At 43.8% G+C, this 23,668-nt stretch overlaps 1 protein-coding gene across 1 annotated transcript in view; it reads right to left on the bottom strand.

Annotated features, from left to right (window-relative positions):
- Nucleotides 1-22,452, bottom strand: part of LOC126418597 (UDP-glycosyltransferase UGT5-like) — a 129,378-nt gene extending 106,926 nt beyond the window's left edge. The window contains exon 1 of the mRNA XM_050085430.1: nucleotides 22,259-22,452. The gene's annotated coding sequence lies outside the window, so the exon portion shown is untranslated. The remainder of the gene's footprint in view (nucleotides 1-22,258) is intronic.
- Between the last annotated feature and the right edge of the window lie 1,216 nt (nucleotides 22,453-23,668).

The following is a 23,668-nucleotide window of genomic DNA, read 5'->3' on the forward strand; positions in this document are numbered from 1 at the left end:
GACAGACTTTAGACTCCCAACATTAAGGTCGATATCGACCTCTGAGTAAGAATACGCCCTCCTCGGGTACTAATGCACATTTTGTACCTGTTATTCATGCTGGCTATACTTTCCAGTGTGTCCGACACTTCAGCACTCCTGTGTGGGCGGGTAAACAAAAAGTCGGGACTTACCGTACCCCTAAACAGACGGACGTGATCCAGAATAATTGCCCTGTAATAGCGCTGTGCTGTAATGGTACCTCGCGCAGATGTATGCAGCTGTGTTCGGCCATAGTGCACAGTGCCTGCCAACACCATAAAGCATAGGCCAAACCGATGGCGTTTATGAACATTCTGTGGTGGGTAACGCGCTACCCTCTCTCTCTCTCTCTCTCTCTCTCTCTCCACACTAACTGGTGCCCAGAATCACTTGTCACAGTGAAGCTGGGTTCGTCGGAGAACATCACTCTGAACCACTGCTGCTAACTTCAAACTGCATCCTCACTATGCTAACGAAGGCTTTCTCGACGATGGTGTGTTTTAAGTGGGATACATTTAACAGACTTTCGAGCATGCAAACCATCCTGATCTCACCGCCACAAAATTGTTCTGGCATAGACGCATCTATCGGTGGCTGTCGCGAGGTCTGTAGCTATCTTCCTAAGGGTGAGATGCCCATTTCTTTTCGCTACTAGGGTTACGTATCGGTTATTTTGTGGTGTAGTAGACCGTATACGACTACCAGAATGTTTACAGCGGCCTTTTTTAATCGTGGGATGACGCTTTTGGACACACCCAATACTGTGGCCATCAATGGCCTTGCGACAGTGGTAACAGCAGTTACCGTCACATCACCGAACTTGAGCGCTGTTTGGCTTGCCTAGCACTTGGAAGTTTGACCGTCCAGGTCTGCCGAGCGTTGCTTCGAAGGAGGGAGGGGGTGCACTCAACCCCTGAGGCCAACTGAGGAGTCACTTGATTAACAAGTAGCGGCTCCGGTCACGAAAATTGACAACGACTGGGAGAACAGTGCGCAGACAACATGCCCCTCCATATCTGCACCTAGTGAAGCCTATTGGCCGAGGATGACACGGCGGTGGGTCGCTACCAATGGACCTTCCGATGCCTGTTCAGACGGAGCTACTGTGGCTACAGCAGTGATACCTCGACTGGGTTCGGGCCTCCGACTGCTCGTCCACGTTCGTAAGCACTCAAACAGTGTCTTGCAGACACGTTGGCGTACCACACGCAATGTCACACCAATCGGTTCCACAACTCCTTGGTTAAGCACGGTACTGCGTGAACTGTCGCAGGCATACAGAGCGTTCGTGCAGAGGCATCGCTGCAGTTAACACGTCCGGCCCTCCACATTTCCTTTTACTATCACTGATCGGGCGTTCCGTAGCAGCTTTTGGTTGATCCATAGCAACTGGCAGTTGTATCTTAGCAAGTGTCAGTTGATCCTTAGCGGTTGTTAAGCAGTGTACAACACATACAAGATCCAAGATGGAAAAGTAAGAATGGAAGAAGAAGAAGACGAACGAAGCATGGGGGCTATGAGACAGTGATTTAGTGTCTTTCCGCTACTGTGCTATCAATGCGTCACAAAAGCCATGATGGAAATTACAGGAAAGATCAGATCGGGCGGAAGACTATCAAATATGAGATTCGCTCATGACATTGCTATTCGCAGTGACAGTGAGTAAGTATTGCCCAACCTTTTGAATGCAGTGTACAGTCAACTGTGCACACGCTAAGAATTGAGAGTTCAAAATGGTTCAAATGGCTCTGAGCGCTATGGGACTCAACTGCTGAGGTCATTAGTCCCCTAGAACTTAGAACTAGTTAAACCTAACTAACCTAAGTACATCACAAACATCCATGCCCGAGGCAGGATTCGAACCTGCGACCGTAGCGGTCTTGCGGTTCCAGACTGCAGCGCCTTTAACCGCACGGCCACTTCGGCCGGCTAAGAATTGAGAGTAAACTGAAGGAATACGAAGGAACTGAGGCGTAGCAGAAATAAAATTAGCGACAAACTTAACATTAAAATTGACGACGAACAAATACGCGAAATGAAAGAATTTTGCTACCTTGGAAGCGAGATAACCCATGACACAATAAGCAAGGAGGACATTAAAACAGACTAGTACAGGCAAAGATGGAATTGCTACCCAAAATAAGTCTATTAGTATGAAACATTGACAATTTTAGGAGGAAATTTCTGAAAATGTACGTGCAGACGCGGAATTGTGCAGAAGAGGATCATGGACTGCGGGAAAATAATCGGAAAAGAAGACAATCGGAGCGTTTGAAATGTGAAGTTATAGATGAATACTGAAAATTAGGTGGACTGATAGGAAATGAGAAAGTTGTCCGTCACTCCTCCGCAAAGAAGAACTGGCCGAGAAATCGTCCAATGTAAAATCGCAAAGCGGGTCTAACAGGTCCATGCAGTCACACACTGACCAATCTGGTGTGGCAGCAGAAGACAGCAAAAGGAAAGTCGAAATTTTGAATTTCGCGTTTGAGAAATCGTTCATATAAATAAATTGTAAAAAGATCTTCTGGCACCAAACTCCTTAGGTCATCGGTCCCTAAGCTTACACACTACTTAATCTAACTTAAACTAACTTACGCTATGGACAACACCCACACCCACCCACACACACTGAACCCCCCCCCCCCCCCACACACACACACACTCACTGACACACACCCACACACCCACACACATACCCACACCCACACACACACACACACACCCACACACACCCACACACACACACACACACACACACACACACACACACACACACACACACACACCGACACACACTGACACACCCACCCACACACACAGACACACACACACAAACACACAGACACACACACACAGACACACACAACCACACACCCACCCGCACACACAGACACACGCACACACAACCACACACACACCCACACACACAGACACACACACACACACACACACACACACACACACACACACACACACACACACAGACCCCCATCACACACACACACACACACACACACACACACACACACACACACACACGCAGACACACACACACATCACACACACACACACACACACACACACACACACACACACAGACACACACATGCACCCACACACAGACAGACACACACACACACACACACACACACACACACACACACTCACACACCCACCCACACACCCACCCACACACACACACACACACACACACACGTCCGAGGGAGGACTCGAATCTCCGACGGGGGCAGGCACACGGACCGTGAGAAGACGCCTCAGACCGCGCGGCTACCCCACGCGAAAGTCGTTCATGCAGGATAATCATACATACATACCATCAGAATGAGATTTTCACTCTGCTGCGGAGTGTGGGCTGATATGAAACTTCCTGGCAGATTAAAACTGTGTGCCCGACCGAGACTCGAACTCGGGACCTTTGCCTTTCACGGGCAAGTGCTCTACCATCTGAGCTACCCAATAACGACTCACGTCCGGTCCTCACAGCTTTACTTCTGCCAGTATGTCGTCTCCTACCTTCCAAACTTTGCAGAAGCTCTCCTGCGAACCTTGCAGAACTAGCAGTCCTGAAAGAAAGGATACTGTGGAAACATGGCTTAGCCACAGCCTGGGGGATGTTTCCAGAATGAGATTTTCACTATGCAGCGGAGTGTGCGCTGATAAACTTCCTGACAGATTAAAACTGTGTGCTCCTTTCTTTCTGGAGTGCTTTTCTGCAAGGTTCGCAGGAGAGCTTCTGCAAAGTTTGGAAGGTAGGAGACGAGATACTGGCAGAAGTAAAGCTGTGAGGACCGGACGTGGGTCGGCGTGCTTCGGTAGCTCAGATGGTAGAGCATTTGCCTGCGAAAGGCAAAGGTCCCGAGTTCGAGTCTCGGTCGGACACTGAGTTTTAATCTGCCAGGAGGTTTCATACATACCATCGTTTGACCATCGCACAAACTCCCGTCTGGACGTCATGGTAATATTCATCCCTGGCGTAGAGAAACTACTAAAAGATTTGAAAACAAATGTCACCATGTCTGCATGGAATTCCAGTCCTGTTTTACAACGAATACTCTACGGCATTGGCCCCTTACTTAGCTGCCATTTAGCGAGAAGCTCTCGTCCGGTAGAAAGTCCCAAGAGACTGAAAAAAAGTGCAGTCGACTCCTGTGCGCCTTTCTTTATGCCCGAGCGGTACTAGGCGCTTCAGTCCGGAACCGCGATGCTGCTAAGGTCGCAGGTTCGAATCCTGCCTCTGGCATGGATGTGTGTGATGTCCTTAGGTTAGTTAGGTTTAAGTAGTTCTAAGTTTAGGGGACTGATGACCTCAGATGTTAAGTCCCATAGTGCTTAGAGCCATTTGAACCATTTTTGACTCCTGTAGAAGAACGGGCCCGCAAAATTACAGACCAATATCCTTAACATCGGTTTGCTGGAGAATTCTTGAACATATTTTCATTTCGAAGGTAATAAAATTTCCTTGAGATAGAAAAGCGTATGTCCACAAATCAGCATGGTTCTAGGAAGCATCGCTCGTACGAAACTCGAGCTTGTCCTTTCCTCACATGATGTACGGCGAACGATGGATGAAGTGTGTAATGGTACTTGAATTACATAACCATTACGGCACCTCACCTCAACCTCTCGATACCAGCAATATTCTACTGTGTTTCCGTGAACAGTTAACATATTTCTGTGACAACATTCAGATTTGATTTCATTAATGTGGAGGTACTTTGATACATCGATATGTATATATCGCAATGATATTATTCTTATGTGTATTCTTTCTTTTGTCACTATGATCTTTGACGTACTTGTAACTCTAATTCTTTGGTGTAAGCTGTTATTAGAGAGTCAAGTCTTGGTCGTCATGTTGAAAAGACGCAAATTGTAGTCAGTTTATGAAATGTGGACTTTAACAGTGAGGAAGATATTTTCAAGTATGTTTTATATTGTGAAGTGATATTGCAACAAAAGTAATAAAAAAGAAGTGTCTTAATTTCGGAGTGCTGATTACTTTTTTACAGCACCATTGTGCTAAGTTGCAAAAGTTTAATCTTCAAGAATGGTTTATGAGACACATTTATAAAACTTTTGAATACCGCGTAATAACACCCAGGCCTCTTTGCATCCGAGCTTGGAATCATCTCCACCTAGATTTTCGACGATTGAGCCATGAGTTCACAACGAGACGAGCGTGGGAAACACGAAAAGATAAGTGCCTAGTTTATCCACTATTTCAAGAAATGACTTTATTAACTGTGCTCTAATGATACCTGCCACATAATACAACTTTGTTGTTGCCCGAAAATGCAATATTTAAAAAAATGGTTCAAATGGCTCTGAGCACTATGGGACTTAACATCTGTGGTCATCAGTCCCCTAGAACTTAGAACTACTTAAACCTAACTAACCTAAGGACGTCACAAACATGCATGCCCGAGGCAGGATTCGAACCTGCGACGTAGCGGTCACGCGGTTCCAGACTGAAGCGCCTAGAACCGCCCGGCCACATCGGCCGGCCTGCAGTATTTAGCAGCGTGAGCAAGACTACAATCATAATTAATTTTTGACCTTTGTTGTGGTAGGGTTGTTAGAAGTGTAACAGGCAGATTCCATATTTACAAATTTCCGAAAGAACATTTGACACAGTGCCCCACTGCAGACAATTAACGACTGGACAAACATGTGGAAAAGTTTCCCAGAGATGTGAATGGCTCGAAGACTTCTTAAGTGATAGAACACAGTACGTTGTTCTCGACGGCGAGTGTTCATCCGAGACAAGGGTATCATCAGGAGTGCCCCAGGAAAGTGTGATAGGACCGCTGTTATTTTGTACACACATAAATGATCTGGCGAACAGGCTGAGCAGCCATCTGCTGTTGTTTGCTTGTAACTCTGTGGTGTGTAGGAAGATGATGTTGAGTGACCGCAGGAGGATACAAGATTACTTAGTCAAAATTTCTAGCTAATGTGCCGAATGGCATCTAGCTCTAAATGTAGCAAAAATTTAAGTTGATGCGGATGAGTAGGGAAAAAACGCGTGATGTTCGAATACAGAATTAGCTGTGTCCTGCTTGACATAATCACGTCGTTTAAAAATCTGGGCGTAACGTTGCAAAGCGTTATGAAGTGGAACGAGCACGTGAGAATTGTGGTAGGTGAATGGTCGACTTCGGTTTATTGGGAAAATTTCGAGACAGTATGGTTAATCTGTAAAGGAGACCGCAATTCCTGAAATCTGTTCAATTGTTTGCGTTGCGAAACAGATAGGATTAATAAAAGACGTCAAAACAATTCAGAGACAGGCTCTAGTTTTTTTACATGCAAGTATTACGAAAATGCTTCGGGAACTTAAGAATCCCTGAAGAGAATGCGACGTTCTTTCCGAGCAGCACTGTTAAGAAATTTTAGAGGACCGGCATTTTAAGGTGACTGCAGAACGATTCTACTGCCGCCAACGTACATTTTTCGTACGAACAACATGAAGATAAGGGAAATTAGGGCTCATACGGAGGCATACAGTCGTTTCTCCCTCGCTCTATTTGCGAGTGGAACAGGAAAGAAAATAATAGTAGTGGTACAGGGTACCCTTCGCCACGCACCGTATAGAGACTTGCGTAGTATCTACGTAGATGTAGAAGAGAGGAATACGTAGATCATTGACAAGGAGAGGATGGTAGAGCATGTGTTGACACATCAAGGAATTAGTTCCACGGTTCCTGAGGGAGCGGTAGGGTGTATAGACTGTGGAAGAAACCAATACTGCATTATATACAACAAATAAATGAGGACGTAGGGGGTATATGTTACTCTGAGATGAAGAGAATGGGAAAAGTCGTGGCAGGTTGCATCAAACCAGTCAAAAAACTAAACATCAAAATAAAACAAAAATAGAAATAAAATATCGAAGCAGATTTTTTTTTGTTAGCGGTGCCCCCTGCTCACTGGTTTCACGTTTTGGATCAGTATTCGTCACTTCTTCCGATCCAGTACGTTATCTGGTCGTAGGTCTGCAATACATCTTTACTGAGTGTGTCGAGTCTTATGTCTTCGTCGTGGTGTTTACTCATCCACAATGAGATGATACGCAGAAGTTATCAATGTGCCATGAGCTTTTCTCTGTACATGCCTGTACATCAAGGGAACTATTCCCCGAAATTTGGGGACATCATTGACATCCCTACACATGCCATAGCCACGGACGTAGCAGCAACACCTTCGTAGGAAGCCACTATCTTCCGCCATCTCGGATTCGCTGTCGCACTGATCACGTCTGGGCGGATGAATACGCGCCATACAACATTTCGACAGCTAGGTAGCTGACAACCAGCATATGGAAAGCCGTCTGCGGAAAACCTCTGTTATCTAGCTGACGAACTGGAGGATTCTGAATGTTTGTAATTATTTGGGCAGTGACGATAACCGCTACGAAACTGAGTTGGCTTATTGTGGATGTTAATTTAATAAATGAAGAAACTGGACAGGTGTGAGTGGGACTCACGCTCTGGGCGTTCCGTAAAAACTTAATTACCTTCATAGGAATCGAAAACCTTAATGAGATTTGCCCGTTATCGGCATTGATACTGGCAAGATATCAGTTCTGGGAATTCCAAGAGTGCCGGCCGCGTTGGCCGTGGGGTTCTACGCGCTGCAGTCCGGAACCGCGGGACTGCTACGGTCGCAGGTTCGAATCCTGCCTCGGGCATGGATGTGTCTGATGGCCTTAGGTTAGTTAGGTTTAAGTAGTTCTAAGTTCTAGGGGACTGATGACCTAAGATGTTAAGCCCCATAGTGCTCAGAGCCATTTGAACCAATTCCAAGACTTTCGAGGATATTTTAATTTTGGACTCTGATAACAACGGGCGGACAGACAGTCCGATAAGTGCCAAAAAAATTTTTGTGTGATAAAACCACAAATTCGCAACTTTAGGATTTTTTCTTTAGTCGTACTGTGAAACCTTGCTTCTTGCCAGATTTCAAGATTCTAGGTCAATGGGAAGTACCCTATGGGTTCTGAAGAATGAGTTTGCGAAATTCAGAGTATGTGACATAAATGGCCGTATCTTTTGATTACATTGACTTGGGAGCTCGCATTTATTATACCGTGAAGGGACCATACACCTTTGTCTATGACGTAAATTTAAACTTGATACGTGTACCCGTTCCTGAGAAAAAATAGCTTTTAACAGTCAGGTAGGCAGACAACAAAGTTATCACATAAGGGTTCCTCTTTTACTGACTGAAGTACGGAACCCTAAAAGGGGTGCCCGTTTTAGAACGAAGCTACAGTTGAGAAGAATACTCCTTCGGTTTTCTCGTATTATAGGACGTTCGTATGGTAACAAGGGTGCTGCGCCTTTGTACTTGTGTTTATCCATGAGCATTACTATTCACTCACATGTCAGCATCATATTTAGGCCAAAAAATATGAATGTTCATGTTTTTTTTTTTTTAAATCAATATTTATTTTATTGGTTTCCCTCGCAAAAATTTGGAAATTTGTGGTAAGTTCCTATGGGACCAAACTGGTGAGGTCATCGATCCCTAGGCTTACATACTACTTAATATAATTGAAAGTAACTTACGCTAAGGATAACGCACACACCCATGCCCGAGGGAGGACTCAAAACTTTGGTGGGAGCAGCCGCGCGAACCGTGGTAAGGCGTCAGAGACCGCGCGGTCGGTTTTCTTTGCACGTACACCATTACAGATTCATTTTAAGGGACAGATAAACCATCGATTACTTTTTTGACTAGTTTCGTTTAACCGACGCGAGCTAACCTCAGCCCTTATTTGCTCTGGTGGCAACACGTTAGATAAACTTCCTGGCCGATTAAAACTGTGTGCCAGACCGAGACTCGAACTCGGGACCTTTGATTTTCGCGGGCAAGTGCTCTACCAAATGAGCTACCCAGCTTGAGTTCGAGTCTCGGTCCGACACACAGTTTTAATCTGCCAGCAAGTTTCATATCAGCGCACACTCCGCTGCAGAGTGAAAATCTGATTCTGGAGACACGTTAGATGTTTAAACTGTTTGGTGTGAACTAACAAGTCGCGCTTTCGTCTCTTTTGGAATGACGCAAGGCGTCAACTACATCGGTGGTCCAATGGGGCGGATCTAATCAAGAATGAGGCGTTTCATCTAGATGTGGAATATCCGAAGAAACGTGTGGACCCCACGCCGAAAGACCTAACCCACAAAATACTCTGTCAGGTTAGAGCTGGACACTTACGTACTGTTCGTCAGCTGGACTAATGACAGAGGCGAAGAAAATGCAAAAATGTTTATATTTCGGTACAGAGTTTTTAAATCATCGCTAGTGTCACACAAATCCTCACGAAAGTCTAGCTGGAGGCGCTAAAGCACATATATTCTGCGCCTAGTAAAGCGTTGCCATTAAAGTTCCGAAAGCGTAGGTTCTAAGGCGAGTAACGAAATTATTGCATCGTCCTATATACATTGTGTTTTAGATAAGGCGTGTTTCTCGGCAACTTACAAAGTAATAAGTCAAGGAAATATTTATTTCGGTGGGTAATGGTGAGAATCAGTTTCTTTCTGAGCAGTTGTGAAAACAGTTTATTTAGTTATCTTCCAAATAATCGCAACAACAAGCATAATTTTATAAACGACACATTATTATTTATAGGGTTCCGTGCGAAAATCGGTAAAAACAGAACCCTTGTAGCATCACTTGTCCACATGTATGTCTGACTATCCGTCAGTTAAAAATCCGCCTTCTCAGGAATGGATAGACGTATCAAATTGAAATTTATGTCACTTACCGAAGTTTGTGGTGCCTTGGTGGTGTGAAAAAGTTAAGCTTTTAAGTCAACTCAATCAAAAGATACGACCACTTACGTCACATACACTCGCTAAATCACTCATTAGAACCTGTAGGACACTTCCCCTTGACGTATAATCATTAAATTTGATAATAAGAAAGAACTGACAGTATAAGTAAAGGAAAAACCAGAAACTTGTTAATTTGTAATTGTAGCACATGAAAAGCAATTTTCTTGTCATTTGTTACCCGACTTCAAACTTAAAATTAAAACATTCAAAAGTCGTGAATTCTCGAGCCCGTTATCTTGCCAGTATCGATGTCGATAAGAGATTATCGATTCCCTGAATAGATGAAGTGTGTACACACGTACTTAAGTACGTACAGAACCCTCAGAACGCAAATCCTACCCGCACGTGGTCAATTTTTTCCCTAATGTGTAGCTGATGTTTTTATACGAACTACGTACAAATGATTTTAAATGAAATTTCTGTCAGTTTTAGTTAAGGAGCTAGAAACGTTCTAAGTTTTAGGCTCAAATGGCTCTGAGCACTATGGGACTTAACATCTATGGTCATCAGTCCCCTAGAACTTAGAACTACTTAAACCTAACTAACCTAAGGACATCACACAACACCCAGTCCTCACGAGGCAGAGAAAATCCCTGACCCCGCCGTAAGTTTTAGGTGCGGATGCAACATGAAGCTACTGGCGTCACGGAATGACAGGCTTCCTCGATGCATTGTCTGAAATCATCTGGGTTGTTTGGTGAAAAACAGGATTTTTACACATCTCCATAAAAAGAAATCTAATTCCGTTAAACTGAGCGAGCCTGCGGGCCATTCCCGAGAACCACAGCGTCCTAACCTCCTTTCAAGAAATTTTTAATTTGTTGCACATCATCATGAGCAGTATGAGCTGCGTGACATTGTGCTGCTTCCACATCGATCTGTCACTGGTGTCCAGACTGACATTTCCCAGCAGAGGACCTGAACTGTCAGCGATAAAAGTTAGGACCACGCTCTTGGATTTTTGAGACGAGTTACCTACCAAGGGTTTTCTGTGGCCAATTAGTGCGTATTATGAGGATTCATTGCATCATAGTTTGTAAGCGTGGATGCATGCGAGAACGCAACGCTTTGTGAGGCACCTAGGATGAAATTATTCACAGCCAAATCGTAGAAACTAACTCTCCTACGGAAATCTTTCCTTTTCATTTCCTGTGTCAATGGTAAGGGGTACTTGTGAAATTGTGTGTACTATTCGCGACGCAGACATAAGGCAATTCCTCGTTTGCTGGCATAGTCCTTCCTTGCTAGTGTTCATCTCACCGTCACGCCGTCTCTAACTATTTGTACTTGTTCCTTGAAGCCGTTGTTCAACAGGTAAGTGTGTAATGCCTGATGGATCGCTTCGACTAGGACATTTCATTGGCTGTGTGTGCCATGTTTATTCCACGCACAATGAACCTCGTTTGCTTGCGCATTCCGACCTGCTCTATTTACGGCAGTGTGAGGGATACATTCTACAAAGTAACCGACAATGACTTCTACAGCCCATCGAAGAAGTTTATCGCTCTGTGGTAAGTAGCTCACACCCCAAACTTCGAACGTTTCTAGTTTCGAAACTAAAATTGGTAAAAAATTGATTTTTATTAATTTGTACGCTGTTAATTTATATGCTACGGCTACATAATAAAAAAATATGTTCTGTTTTTAAAAAAAATACGATATATTGTTGGAACACAACTAATTAAATAATGTTCATAACTCGGCGGAGAGAGTAATGTTTAGTGCGTTTATCCGTCTAAGTAATTATTCCAGTAACTTATTATTTTGTGAGTTTCAGATAAAAATACCGTACCTGAAATAACGGTTTTATCTTTCCTAATGTACCTGATGGCAAAATTAGTTATTCGAGTTTACACTGAAATATCATGGTAGCAGTTTATATCCAGCAATACCAGTGAACGCAGCAATAAGACTGTGTGATAGAACACATCGTATAGCGGTTTCCGGAGTGCAGTTCTAGATGCAGATGAAAGTGCTCCGTTGAAAAACTTCGGATATCCTGATTCGTGTACATTTCAGTGTCACAACTTTGGGATGACAAGCATGAGTACAGAGTCCGACAAAGATCCGGAGACTTAGCTACGTAAGACTCACGCACCGGGGTTCCGTACAAACTTAATTATGTGTATGGACAGTTCATCCATTCCAGAAATCGATAAACACTATTATTTTTGCCTATCATCGACATGGAGATTGACAATATATTGGTCCCAGACTTTCGAGCATGGTTCAGGTCGGAAGTCGAATAGCAAATGACGAAAATACTTTTTTCGTATGGTATAATTAAAAATTAACAATTTTCCGATTTTCCCCCTTGTACTGTGAAAAGTTCCTTCTTGCCAAATTGCACGTGAAGGGGAAGTACGGTATAGGTTTTAATGAGTAAGTTTGCGAGTATCAAATTATGTGTCATTAATGCCCGTATCTTTTGAATGAATTGATTTGAAAGCTAACTTTTACTATACCACCAAGGGATCTTGGACCTTAGTATATGATGAACTTCAACTGTGAAACGTCTACCCGTTTCTGAGAAAAAAGAGGTCTTAACAGACAGACGGACAGACAGACAAAGTTTCCTCGTCTGTTATAATTACAAATTCACGTTTTTTGGATCTTTTCCTTTGGCTGTAGTATGAAACCTTGCCACTTGCCAAACTTAATGATTCTAGGTCAACAGGAAGTACCCTGTAACTTTTGATGACCAAGTTTGCAAACACCAAAATGTAACGGAAATGGCGGTAGCTTTTGAATGCATTGAATTAGGTACTAACGTTTATTATACTTGACATATATTTCAAATTGATATGCCTACACGTTCCTGAGAAAAAAGGGTCTTAACAGACGAACAGACAGAGACAGTCCGGTAACAAATGAGAGAAAGACGTGTGACGTAGTTACAGATACACAGTTTTCGGATTTTTTTTACCTTTGGTTGTCGTCTGAAACATTGCATCTTGCCAAATTTTATGATTTTGGGTCAACGGGAAATACTCTACAGGTATTGATTTCTGAGTTTGCGAGTATCAAATTGTGTGCCATAAATGGTCGTGTTAGTCTACTGTACTGACATAAAAACTTCACTTTTAAAATCATCAGCCGATCGTAGGCCTTATTTGGAGACGTAATTCTCAAGTAGAGAAATGCGCTTTCACCAGTTGGACAAAGACAAAGAGGGATAAACTAATCCCACAAGCGCTGTTTTTTTCCACCAAATAAGATACGGAACCCTAAAAACAGTGAGCAGCCGTACGAAACCCCTACTACCCAAGCTGTGCGTTAACTGTTGACAGGTTCGCATGGGGCCTAAAGAGAAATGAACCGTTACCCATATCATCTGCGCTACGCCGGACATTCGTTTCAAAAATTGCAGTGAGTAAATTACACTACTGGCCATTAAAATTGCTTAACCAAGAAGAAATGCAGATGGTAAACGGGTATTCATTGGACAAATATATTACACTAGAACTGACTTGTGATTACATTTTCACGCAATATGGATGCATAGATCCTGAGAAATCAGTACCCAGAACAACCACCTCTGGCCGTAATAACGGCCTTCATACGCCTGGGCATAGAGTCAAACAGAGCTTGGATGGCGTGTACATGTACAGCTGCCCATGCAGCTTCAACATGATACCACAGTTCATCAAGAGTAGTGGCTGGCGTATTGTGACAACCCAGTTGCTTGGCCGCCATTGACCAGACGTTTTCAATTGGTGGGAGATACGGAGAATGTGCTGGTCAGGGCAGCAGTCGAACATTTTCTGTATCCAGAGAAACCCCTACAGGACCTGCCACATGCGGTCGTGCATTATCCTGCTGAAATGTAGGGTTTCACAGGGATCGAATGAAGAGTAGAGCCACGGGTCGTAACACATCTGAAATTAAACGTCCACTATTCAAAGTGCCGTCAATGCGAACAAGAGGTGACCGAGACGTGTAACCAATGATACCCCATACCATCACCCCGGGTGATACGCCAGTATGGCGATGACGAATACACGCTTCCAATGTGCGTTCACCGCGATGTCGCCAAACACGGATGCGACCATCATGATGCTCTAAACAGAACCGGATTCATCCAAAAAAATGACGTTTTGCCATTCGTGCACCCAGGTTCGTCATTGAGTACACCATCGCAGGCGCTCCTGTCTGTGATGCAGCGTCAAGGGTAACCGCAGCCACGGTCTCCGAGCTGATAGTCCAAGCTGCTGCAAACGTCGTCGAACTGTTCGAGCAGATAGTTGTTGTCTTACAAACGTCCCCATCTGTTTACTCAGTGATCGAGGCACGGCTGCACGATCCGTTACAGCCATGCGGATAAGATGCCTGTCATTTCGACTGCTAGTGATACGAGGCCGTTGGGATCCAGCACGGCGTTCCATATTACCCTCCTGAACCCACCGATTCCATATTCTGCTAACAGTCATTGGAGCTCGACCAACGCGAGCTGCAATGTCGCGATACGATAAACCGCAAACACGATAGGCTACAATCCGACCTTTATCAAAGTCGGAAACGTGATGGTACGCATTTCTCCTCCTTACAGGAGGCATCACATCAACGTTTTACCAGGCAACGCCGGTCAACTGCTGTTTGTGTATGAGAAATCGGTTGGAAACTTTCCTCATGTCAGCACGTTGTAGGTGTCGCCACCGGCTCCAACCTTGTGTGAAGGCTCTGAAAAGCTAATCATTTGCATATCACAACATCTTCTTCCTGTCTGTTAAATTTCGCATCTGTAGCACGTCATCTTCGTGGTGTATCAATTTTAATGGCCAGTAGTGTATAATGTACTGATACTGAACCCGTCTCTTTAGGAGGTAAATGGAATCTCGCCATAAACTTTGAAAACAACAGAAAATACGAACGTTCTATTCGTGTCGTTTTATGATGCTAGCCGGTTTAATTGTTTGTCTAAAGGTGTTCTTATAGGTCGAAATCTGTTCCCCGAAGTAAACTCGATTAATACTCAACACCTCTGTGCTTATTTTTCTTCAGTATGAATTTATTTATAAAAATGACAGTAGGACATTTAGCTGAAGTATAGTTTCCAAATTTTGGTCCTTTCGACGGGGACGTAACAGTAGAAATGCATGGCTTGGCATGAAGAAAATATCTTAAAGGTTCAGAAAAATATAATTAACTGAGATGTCTGGGTTCTGCTGACAACTAAAACAGACCTTTTGTTGGCTCACTAAAACACGAGTAACTAGTTAAAGTCTAATAAGATTAGAAGTTGTGAGATGTGGATGCAGTCTCTTAATTGAATTATTAACTAGTAAGTCAAATGTGAAATAACGACGTTTTAGACGATTACAGAGATATAACTGAAGCCACACACAAAGTAAATGCTTAGCAATGATGGTGTGAATTGACGACAAGACGTTTCGAGAACAAGATATATTTAGCTTGGGTTGGGGAAAAGGCACCAAATGTATAAATTATTAGCTTAAAAACTGCTTTTAAAAACCTATTCGTTTTTTTCCAAATCCCTGGAACCAGTGTAGGACAGGACCGAGAAGAATGAAACGTTTACAACTGTAGCACGGAAAACGTGAGTGCTTTGCAGAGATAATTAGAACTGCAATGCAGCAGAATCTCTAACACAGTATCCCCCGAAAATTTCAATTCTGGATTTGAAGGAGTGGTTTTACTTCATAACATAGCAGCCACGTCAAAGAAACTGATATATGAAAAGATTAATAACACACGCGTGTATTTCACCATTGACCTCGTAATAGAAGGAAAATGAAAGTAGGTCGTTGGATAACGTGACTGGTGTGATTATCGTACAAGTCACTGTAGATAATACTACTGTTAAATAATACTGTTAATGAAGAAATTTAGCATACAGTAATCTGTCGTAACAGCAGATGAGTTATCAGTTGAAGATAGGCCTATCTCGAGAAGGAAGGAAGGAAGATTAGGGTGTGACGTCCCGTCGACATCGAGATCATTAGAGACGGAGTACAAGCTCGCAATGTTTCAAGATTGAGGAAGAATATCGGCCGCGCTATTTCAAAGGAACAATGCCAGCATTTTCCTCTAGAGATTTAGAGAAATCACGGAAAACCTATGTCTAGATGTACAGACGCTGATTTGAACTGTCGTCCTTCCGAATGGGAATCCAGTGTGCTAACCACAGAACTATTCCGTTCTGTCATTCGAAAGGGAATACACCAAATAAAAATACAGCAAATAAAATGTGTCCAAGTATTGTCAGTTTCCGTTACATCGTTGTAGAAACTGTCATGGATATCTTTACACCTATAATGGTAAATCATTCCTTGTCTCCTTTCCCAAGAAAGAGCTCTGAAGATAACGGCAAGAATAATAAATCTCTCAGTATATTGAGTACTGAGCGCCATGCAGTTCAGTTATTCGCAGACCTTGAATCCAAATGATGATTAATCAGAAAAATCGTATCAACAGGAAAGAAAGTTAACACCAAGGAGAACTGTGTCGGCAAATCTAACAGAGATGAGAGTATTTAAAAATTGCTTGAGGATAAAGTAGATAAGAAGCATTTGCGACTAGTGTCTTAATATATTAACAGAATCTTCCGTCGGTTCTTGGTAGAACAACATTATAATAATAAATGAAAAGCACCAGTTTGCTTTTGTTCTACAATATTATTTTTATTGCTAACCGGTTTATGGCTTACAAGGCCATCTTCAGACATTTACTGAGTATTATCACCAAGAAGTTAAATGTTAGCAGACAACATTGGAAGAGAAGTAACACATTTAGAGTGAAGTAGAAACATACAGTGAGTAACATCTTTGCAATGAAATAGTAAAAACTGAACAGTACATAAATAACAATGGAGTTGACAGGAAAACATTTAGCACAAAATAGGAATAGCATGCCTACGTAACAGTTTCTATTAATAAACAAAACTAATAAAATAAGATAAAATTAGTACTAGACAAGGCTGCATCAAGAGGTATGAAACATGGAGAGTGATACACAACCAATTAAGAAAGAAGAGACAGTTGTGAATGTAAATACAGAATACACGAGGAACTTAAGCAATATCAATAAGAAAAACAGAAATTAGTAAATGCAGGAAAATTATGTAGGCATGCTATTCCTATTTTGTGCTAAATGTTTTTCTGTCAACTCCGTTGTTATTTATGTACTGTTCAGTTTTTACTATTTCATTGCAAAGATGTTACTCACTGTATGTTTCTACTTCACTCTAGATGTGTTACTTCTCTTCCAATGTTGTCTGCTAACATTTAACTTCTTTGGTGATAATACTCAGTAAATGTCTGAAGATGGCCTTGTAAGCCGAAAACCGGTTAGCAATAAAAATAATATTGTAGAACAAAAGCAAACTGGTGCTTTTCATTTATTATTATAGTGTCTTAATACACTCCTGGAAATTGAAATAAGAACACCGTGAATTCATTGTCCCAGGAAGGGGAAACTTTATTGACACATTCCTGGGGTCAGATACATCACATGATCACACTGACAGAACCACAGGCACATAGACACAGGCAACAGAGCATGCACAATGTCGGCACTAGTACAGTGTATATCCACCTTTCGCAGCAATGCAGGCTGCTATTCTCCCATGGAGACGATCGTAGAGATGCTGGATGTAGTCCTGTGGAACGGCTTGCCATGCCATTTCCACCTGGCGCCTCAGTTGGACCAGCGTTCGTTCTGGACGTGCAGACCGCGTGAGACGACGCTTCATCCAGTCCCAAACATGCTCAATGGGGGACAGATCCGGAGATCTTGCTGGCCAGGGTAGTTGACTTACACCTTCTAGAGCACGTTGGGTGGCACGGGATACATGCGGACGTGCATTGTCCTGTTGGAACAGCAAGTTTCCTTGCCGGTCTAGGAATGGTAGAAGGATGGGTTCGATGACGGTTTGGATGTACCGTGCACTATTCAGTGTCCCCTCGACGATCACCAGAGGTGTACGGCCAGTGTAGGAGATTGCTCCCCACACCATGATGCCGGGTGTTGGCCCTGTGTGCCTCGGTCGTATGCAGTCCTGATTGTGGCGCTCACCTGCACGGCGCCAAACACGCATACGACCATCATTGGCACCAAGGCAGAAGCGACTCTCATCGCTGAAGACGACACGTCTCCATTCGTCCCTCCATTCACGCCTGTCGCGACACCACCGGAGGCGGGCTGCACGATGTTGGGGCGTGAGCGGAAGACGGCCTAACGATGTGCGGGACCGTAGCCCAGCTTCATGGAGACGGTTGCGAATGGTCCTCGCCGATACCCCAGGAGCAACAGTGTCCCTAATTTGCTGGGAAGTGGCGGTGCGGTCCCCTACGGCACTGCGTAGGATCCTACGGTCTTGGCGTGCATCCTTGCGTCGCTGCGGTCCGGTCCCAGGTCGACGGGCACGTGCACCTTCCGCCCACCACTGGCGACAACATCGATGTACTGTGGAGACCTCACGCCCCACGTGTTGAGCAATTCGGCGGTACGTCCACCCGGCCTCCCGCATGCCCACTATACGCCCTCGCTCAAAGTCCGTCAGCTGCACATACGGTTCACGTCCACGCTGTCGCGGCATGCTACCAGTGTTAAAGACTGCGATGGAGCTCCGTATGCCACGGCAAACTGGCTGACACTGACGGCGGCGGTGCACAAATGCTGCGCAGCTAGCGCCATTCGACGGCCAACACCGCGGTTCCTGGTGTGTCCGCTGTGCCGTGCGTGTGATCATTGGTTGTACAGCCCTCTCGCAGTGTCCGGAGCAAGTATGGTGGGTCTGACACACCGGTGTCAATGTGTTCTTTTTTCCATTTCCAGGAGTGTAGTTTAAAATTCATGAACTTAAATTTTCCACTAAACTAGTGATTGGTGCCAGTGACGAAAAAAGTCCAAGACGGTCTAAAATTCTTTACATGTGAATCAACCATAATTAATGACGGGAATAGACTGAAAGCTTGTGTCTTGGACATGTGTGTCTTTGACATGTGTATGGTGAAAAAGATTGTGTGACATGCGACAGACTCTTAATGGTTCAATAGCAATGATATGAACTTCCTACAAAATTAAAGAGTGTCATTTCAGATTTTAATCAATTCAAAGCTTTACTGAAAAGCAAAAGTATATGGAGAAGTGTTCAGTGTGTTCAGCAACCGACCTGACAAAAAATCCTAGCTAGTTTTCCTTATAGGTAAAGTGAGTGGACAGACCAAAACCTGTCTTTACGGTCGCTCAGTGATTGTATTACAACTGAAAGGAAGATGATACAGATAAGCCTGAGACTGGATTCAGTCTCCGCTGAGGAAGCTGGTAGTACAGCTACTTGTTTCAGCCATCTGGGAGACGCCGACATGACGTTTTGCAATAAGTGCTCGTACGACAGATCAACTAAAATCACTCAACAGAGGAAAGACGATTGGGCCTGCCGTTCCTAAAAGCACTACGGTAAAATTTTCGCCAATTCTAGCTGCAGTCTATGGTACGTCGCTGGAGCAAGAAGCGTCCCAAAGGATTGGCGACCGGATGAGTGTTTAAACTGGACGGAGAATTCTGCCGCCACGTCTGCCGGAGGACTTGCACCCGCCTCCATGCCCCCAGAAAGTTTTGGAGCATATTTCCGCACGATGTGAACTGCAAACTCATGCAGTCACTCGTTCTACTGAATCTTGTAATATTTCTGGCTTAGTCCGCCATCATATTAGGCTCCAAGAAGCTGTTCCCAGAGCAGTGGAGATGCAAGAAGTATATAGATGACGAAATGTGGTCCGAGGTACCTGTGACATGTTAGATTCGGTACCATTCCCGTGAGAAATGCTACTGCTCTGTGATTGGCTGCTGTGTTCGGAGCAAGGGCACCAAAACGTTAAAGTATAGTTATTATTATTAGTTAAACTACTCATTGGAATGACTTCTCTTTTTAATATATATATCTCTCAACAGCTGACTATCAATCAGTCATTTTAGAATTATTAAAAACAGTTAAAATCAAAATCAAAAGACTGACGAAATTGCAGACGAAGCACTTCGGCAGCGTTCGGGTCACGCCTTTTCTGGTGTGGCGCACAAATTGTTTCGGGCTGTTCGTCACACTGGATTAGGCTGTCGAGAAGAACAGGCATGTCTGTCTTAGGATGTGTTTCCAATTTTTCTTTAAGTTCCTGTTCGTCACTCTGGATTAGGCAGTCGAGATGTAGAGTCACGTTGTCTGTGGCAGGACGTGTTTGCCAGTATTCAGTATTAAAAGATTCACTACGGTAGTCATGAGGCACAGACACGTTCCACAAATAGTGTAAAAATACATTTTCGTAAACATTGTGTTTGATCATGTACTTTGCTGTATCAGAAGGTGTTGTGTTAAGATCATGTAGTCTTCTCGTGTGGCTATATTAAAATATGCGAGTGGCATCCCAAAGAAATGATACATTATTTCAGAACACAACCTCGCTAAAAGTCAGTTTCGACCTCAAGATACAGAACCTACGACCTGCGTGCTGTTTTCTGCGCTGGGGACATCAACTTGAAGATAGCAGGTTAGTGAACTATAACAGAACCCTCGTATTCCACAGGGTGCAGTGGAAACAACTAGGCGCGTCACGTGTACTGCATGCACAGAACAAACGTGCTCAGTGACGTCATCTGCAGCAATGCAGAGGAGGTAGAGGAGGATGATCGTTATTAACACCAACAACCAATTCATTCTTCCTTTCTTGCCGTAATCTCCACTATTGTGATGTAATTCAACAAGTCATGAGTAGTAAAAACACAAGATGGTTGGAACTGAACAAGAAGGTGCATTAGACCACCACCATTCGAGGATATGACCGTGTCAGTGTTTCGTATGCCCAGTCAGGTTGGTTGTTACCCGACAAGTTAATGGAATACCACACGTTACGTTTGCTTCCTTCAGTACGCACGCGCCCCAGTACCTCGTTGTCGAGGTTAAACATCTCTCTTGCCACCATAATACAAACAGGTGGTGTCACTTGTCTAGATTACTACCTGTGCACGTTCATAAGGCAACTACATTTGTGAGCCTTGCGCACGCCAGTTTTTTGTCGACAGCTGCGGGCCTGCATTGCAGGTCTTTGGCCGTTGCCTAGGAACGAGACCACGCGCACACTTTGCCCGAATTCTTACGCGAATCGTCACCTTAGTTAGCGCCAGTAATGAGTGATTGGGCAAATATCCTTTAGGAACATTACGAATGTAATTTGTGGACAGTTGGGAATGTGGGTCCCGTTTGGGGTACACATTTTCAGCTGTCCCCATTGAGGTATGTCAACAACACTTGTTGGCAGCTGAGGGTTTAGTTTAATTATTTCATCAAAATAAAATTCGCAGACTTCCCACTGAGAGAAACTTGGAGAATTCAATAATGTGCAGAAAAAAAGGATCAAATGGCTGACAATGAGGTGGTTACATTATGAAATAGAATACCCATTTACCCTTACGTTTAAGCAGCCTCAGAGCCCTGACGTGTAATTTGACGAAATCGACTTAAAGAAGCATGGGCATCTCATGACTTACTTTCGTAACATCCAACAGGACCCTCTTTATACTACTCGACAATCAGCAACAAAGGCGAAGGAAAAGGACGTGGAGGATTTACTGCTGTACATTCCATCTGGCTATCACCATGTTTTCAATAACCTACCGTGCAACACTGGCACAAGAACTTCCTCTGCTTTGCAAGAGCAAGCAGATGAAAGTGAATCTAAATCGCTTTAAGTTCCTGTTGGGAAATATTTGCTACGAGCAAAGAGAAGGCACAAAACTATAATTATATATTTCAGAAAAGGGATTTTCATAACTGTTTCTTTAATAAAACCTAAAGACTAGAACAAAGGGGAAGATATGAGAATAATACATTTGGTGCGCAAAAGAATCAAATCCAAAGTTTTACTTTTCTTTTGAATGCAGCAACTAATACCACTTAAATTTGCCATTATTCTGTATGAGAATACATTATACAAAATATCTTTTATGATTCAGATACATTGAAACGCTGTAAACGTTTCCTTGTAATTATCATGCAGGTTTCTCGTACGATCTTGTCAACCGTATCATGTCTGTTTTTCTGAGAACTTTCTTATTCGCTTGTGCACTGAGCGCCTCACATATTACACTGTGAATAAATGTTACCAAAGTGATATTCAGCAGATGCCGGTAAATGTTTAATTCTTTTACTACGTAAACCATCGTCATGTAGACGAATAGCGTGTGGCACTGCTCTGCTTGTAAGGAAGTTGTAGTGTACACTGTTATGATTCCTGTTCGTCGCACGTAAACATAGCCATGCTGTCACTTTGGTCAAGTTCACGTTGTTGCGTAACGTGTGTCAAGCATTAGTACTTCTGAAATGTATATACACACTTGTGTAAAAGCAGGTCAGGTCTTACCTCGTGTCCGTCGGCTGACTGGTGATCAGTGGCCCTACGACGAAACGGCGCTTGCTGCCTGCTTGTGACTGCACCACAGCGCACAAACACTAGGTGTCGATGGTCGCGAACAGATATACCGGCGAACGCTGACTTGTGGGAATTGGCTGCAGATCTGATATCTGCGCTTCCGCGGCTGCTCCGCCAGCAGCCGTTCTGCGCGCTTACGGCGCAAGAGCTAACGAACGCCCGAGGTCTTCGTGACGTAGTACCGCACGGCGCGTGCGACGCACGGAAATGCTGACTCAGCCAGAGTCGCCAGATTGCGCGAGTTTCAGGCACGTGGCGTTCAGAGTCGCACCGACAACGGTCGGCAGACGCAGTCGCCAGAGTACGTGGCCACATCGGCCGACAGCCTGATCGCAGTGCGTCCTATCTCCTTCGTAAATTTTTGGTAGGATGACGAAGGTTACAATCTATTTTAACTGCCGTGAGGAAGATGAATGCCCTGACACCTCCGTGCCCGGAGAGGAGCGCTGCATTGCGATTTTTGCTAGTAAAAGAGGGCGGAATGATGCTAGTGTGCTATATGTATCTCGAAAAGAAATGGCTAGTACTGCACATTCTTTCCTCAATTACAGGAATAATAACAAGACAAGTTTTAAGAGTATGTCAGCTGTAGAGAGAAACCTTCTTTTACATAATCGAGATGGTTCGTGGTGATACTGAAAAGCAAAATTACAAACATTTTAGCCGGCCGCCGGCCGAGCGGTTCTAGGCGCTGCAGTCCAGAACCGTGCTAGTGCTACGGTCGCAGGTTCGAAACCTGCCTCGGGCATGTATATGTGTGATGTCCTTAGGTTAGTTAGGTTTAAGTTGTTCTAAGTTCTAGGGGACTGATGACCTCAGACGTTAAGTCCCATAGTGCTCAGAGCCATTTGAACCATTTTTACAAACATTTTGCACAACCTCAAATTCAGCGAACCAGAAACATGACAATTAACTTCCGATGACTGCTTTTCAGCATACGTGTGAAAGACAAAAGTAAAATTTATATTAAGATACTCCGTTAAACTTAAAGCTCTGAAAAATGGGAAACACATTCGCCAAGTATCTCGAATAACAGAATCATCACCCTACAGGTACAAGTACATCAGTAAGTAGCAATTATAATTCGTAGACAGCTAATGCTCACCCATCTCAGTCTAAAAAAGATCCACTAAAGTAACATTAAGCATAAGATGCGCCACCTTTCTCACTTAAAGAAATTATTTTTTAACGGTATAGTTTATGCCTAAAATTTCTGATAAAGATTTTCCCTACAGCGTAGTTTCCATTAAATGACGCTTCACACATACCGGCCTGTGATAGCACTGGCCGTGATGCCAGTGGCGGATACACAATGAGGACCGGTCGGGGTGGCCAAGCGGT

Source organism: Schistocerca serialis, chromosome 9 (assembly GCF_023864345.2).
Source record: "Schistocerca serialis cubense isolate TAMUIC-IGC-003099 chromosome 9, iqSchSeri2.2, whole genome shotgun sequence".
Taxonomy (NCBI): Eukaryota; Metazoa; Arthropoda; class Insecta; order Orthoptera; family Acrididae; genus Schistocerca; species Schistocerca serialis.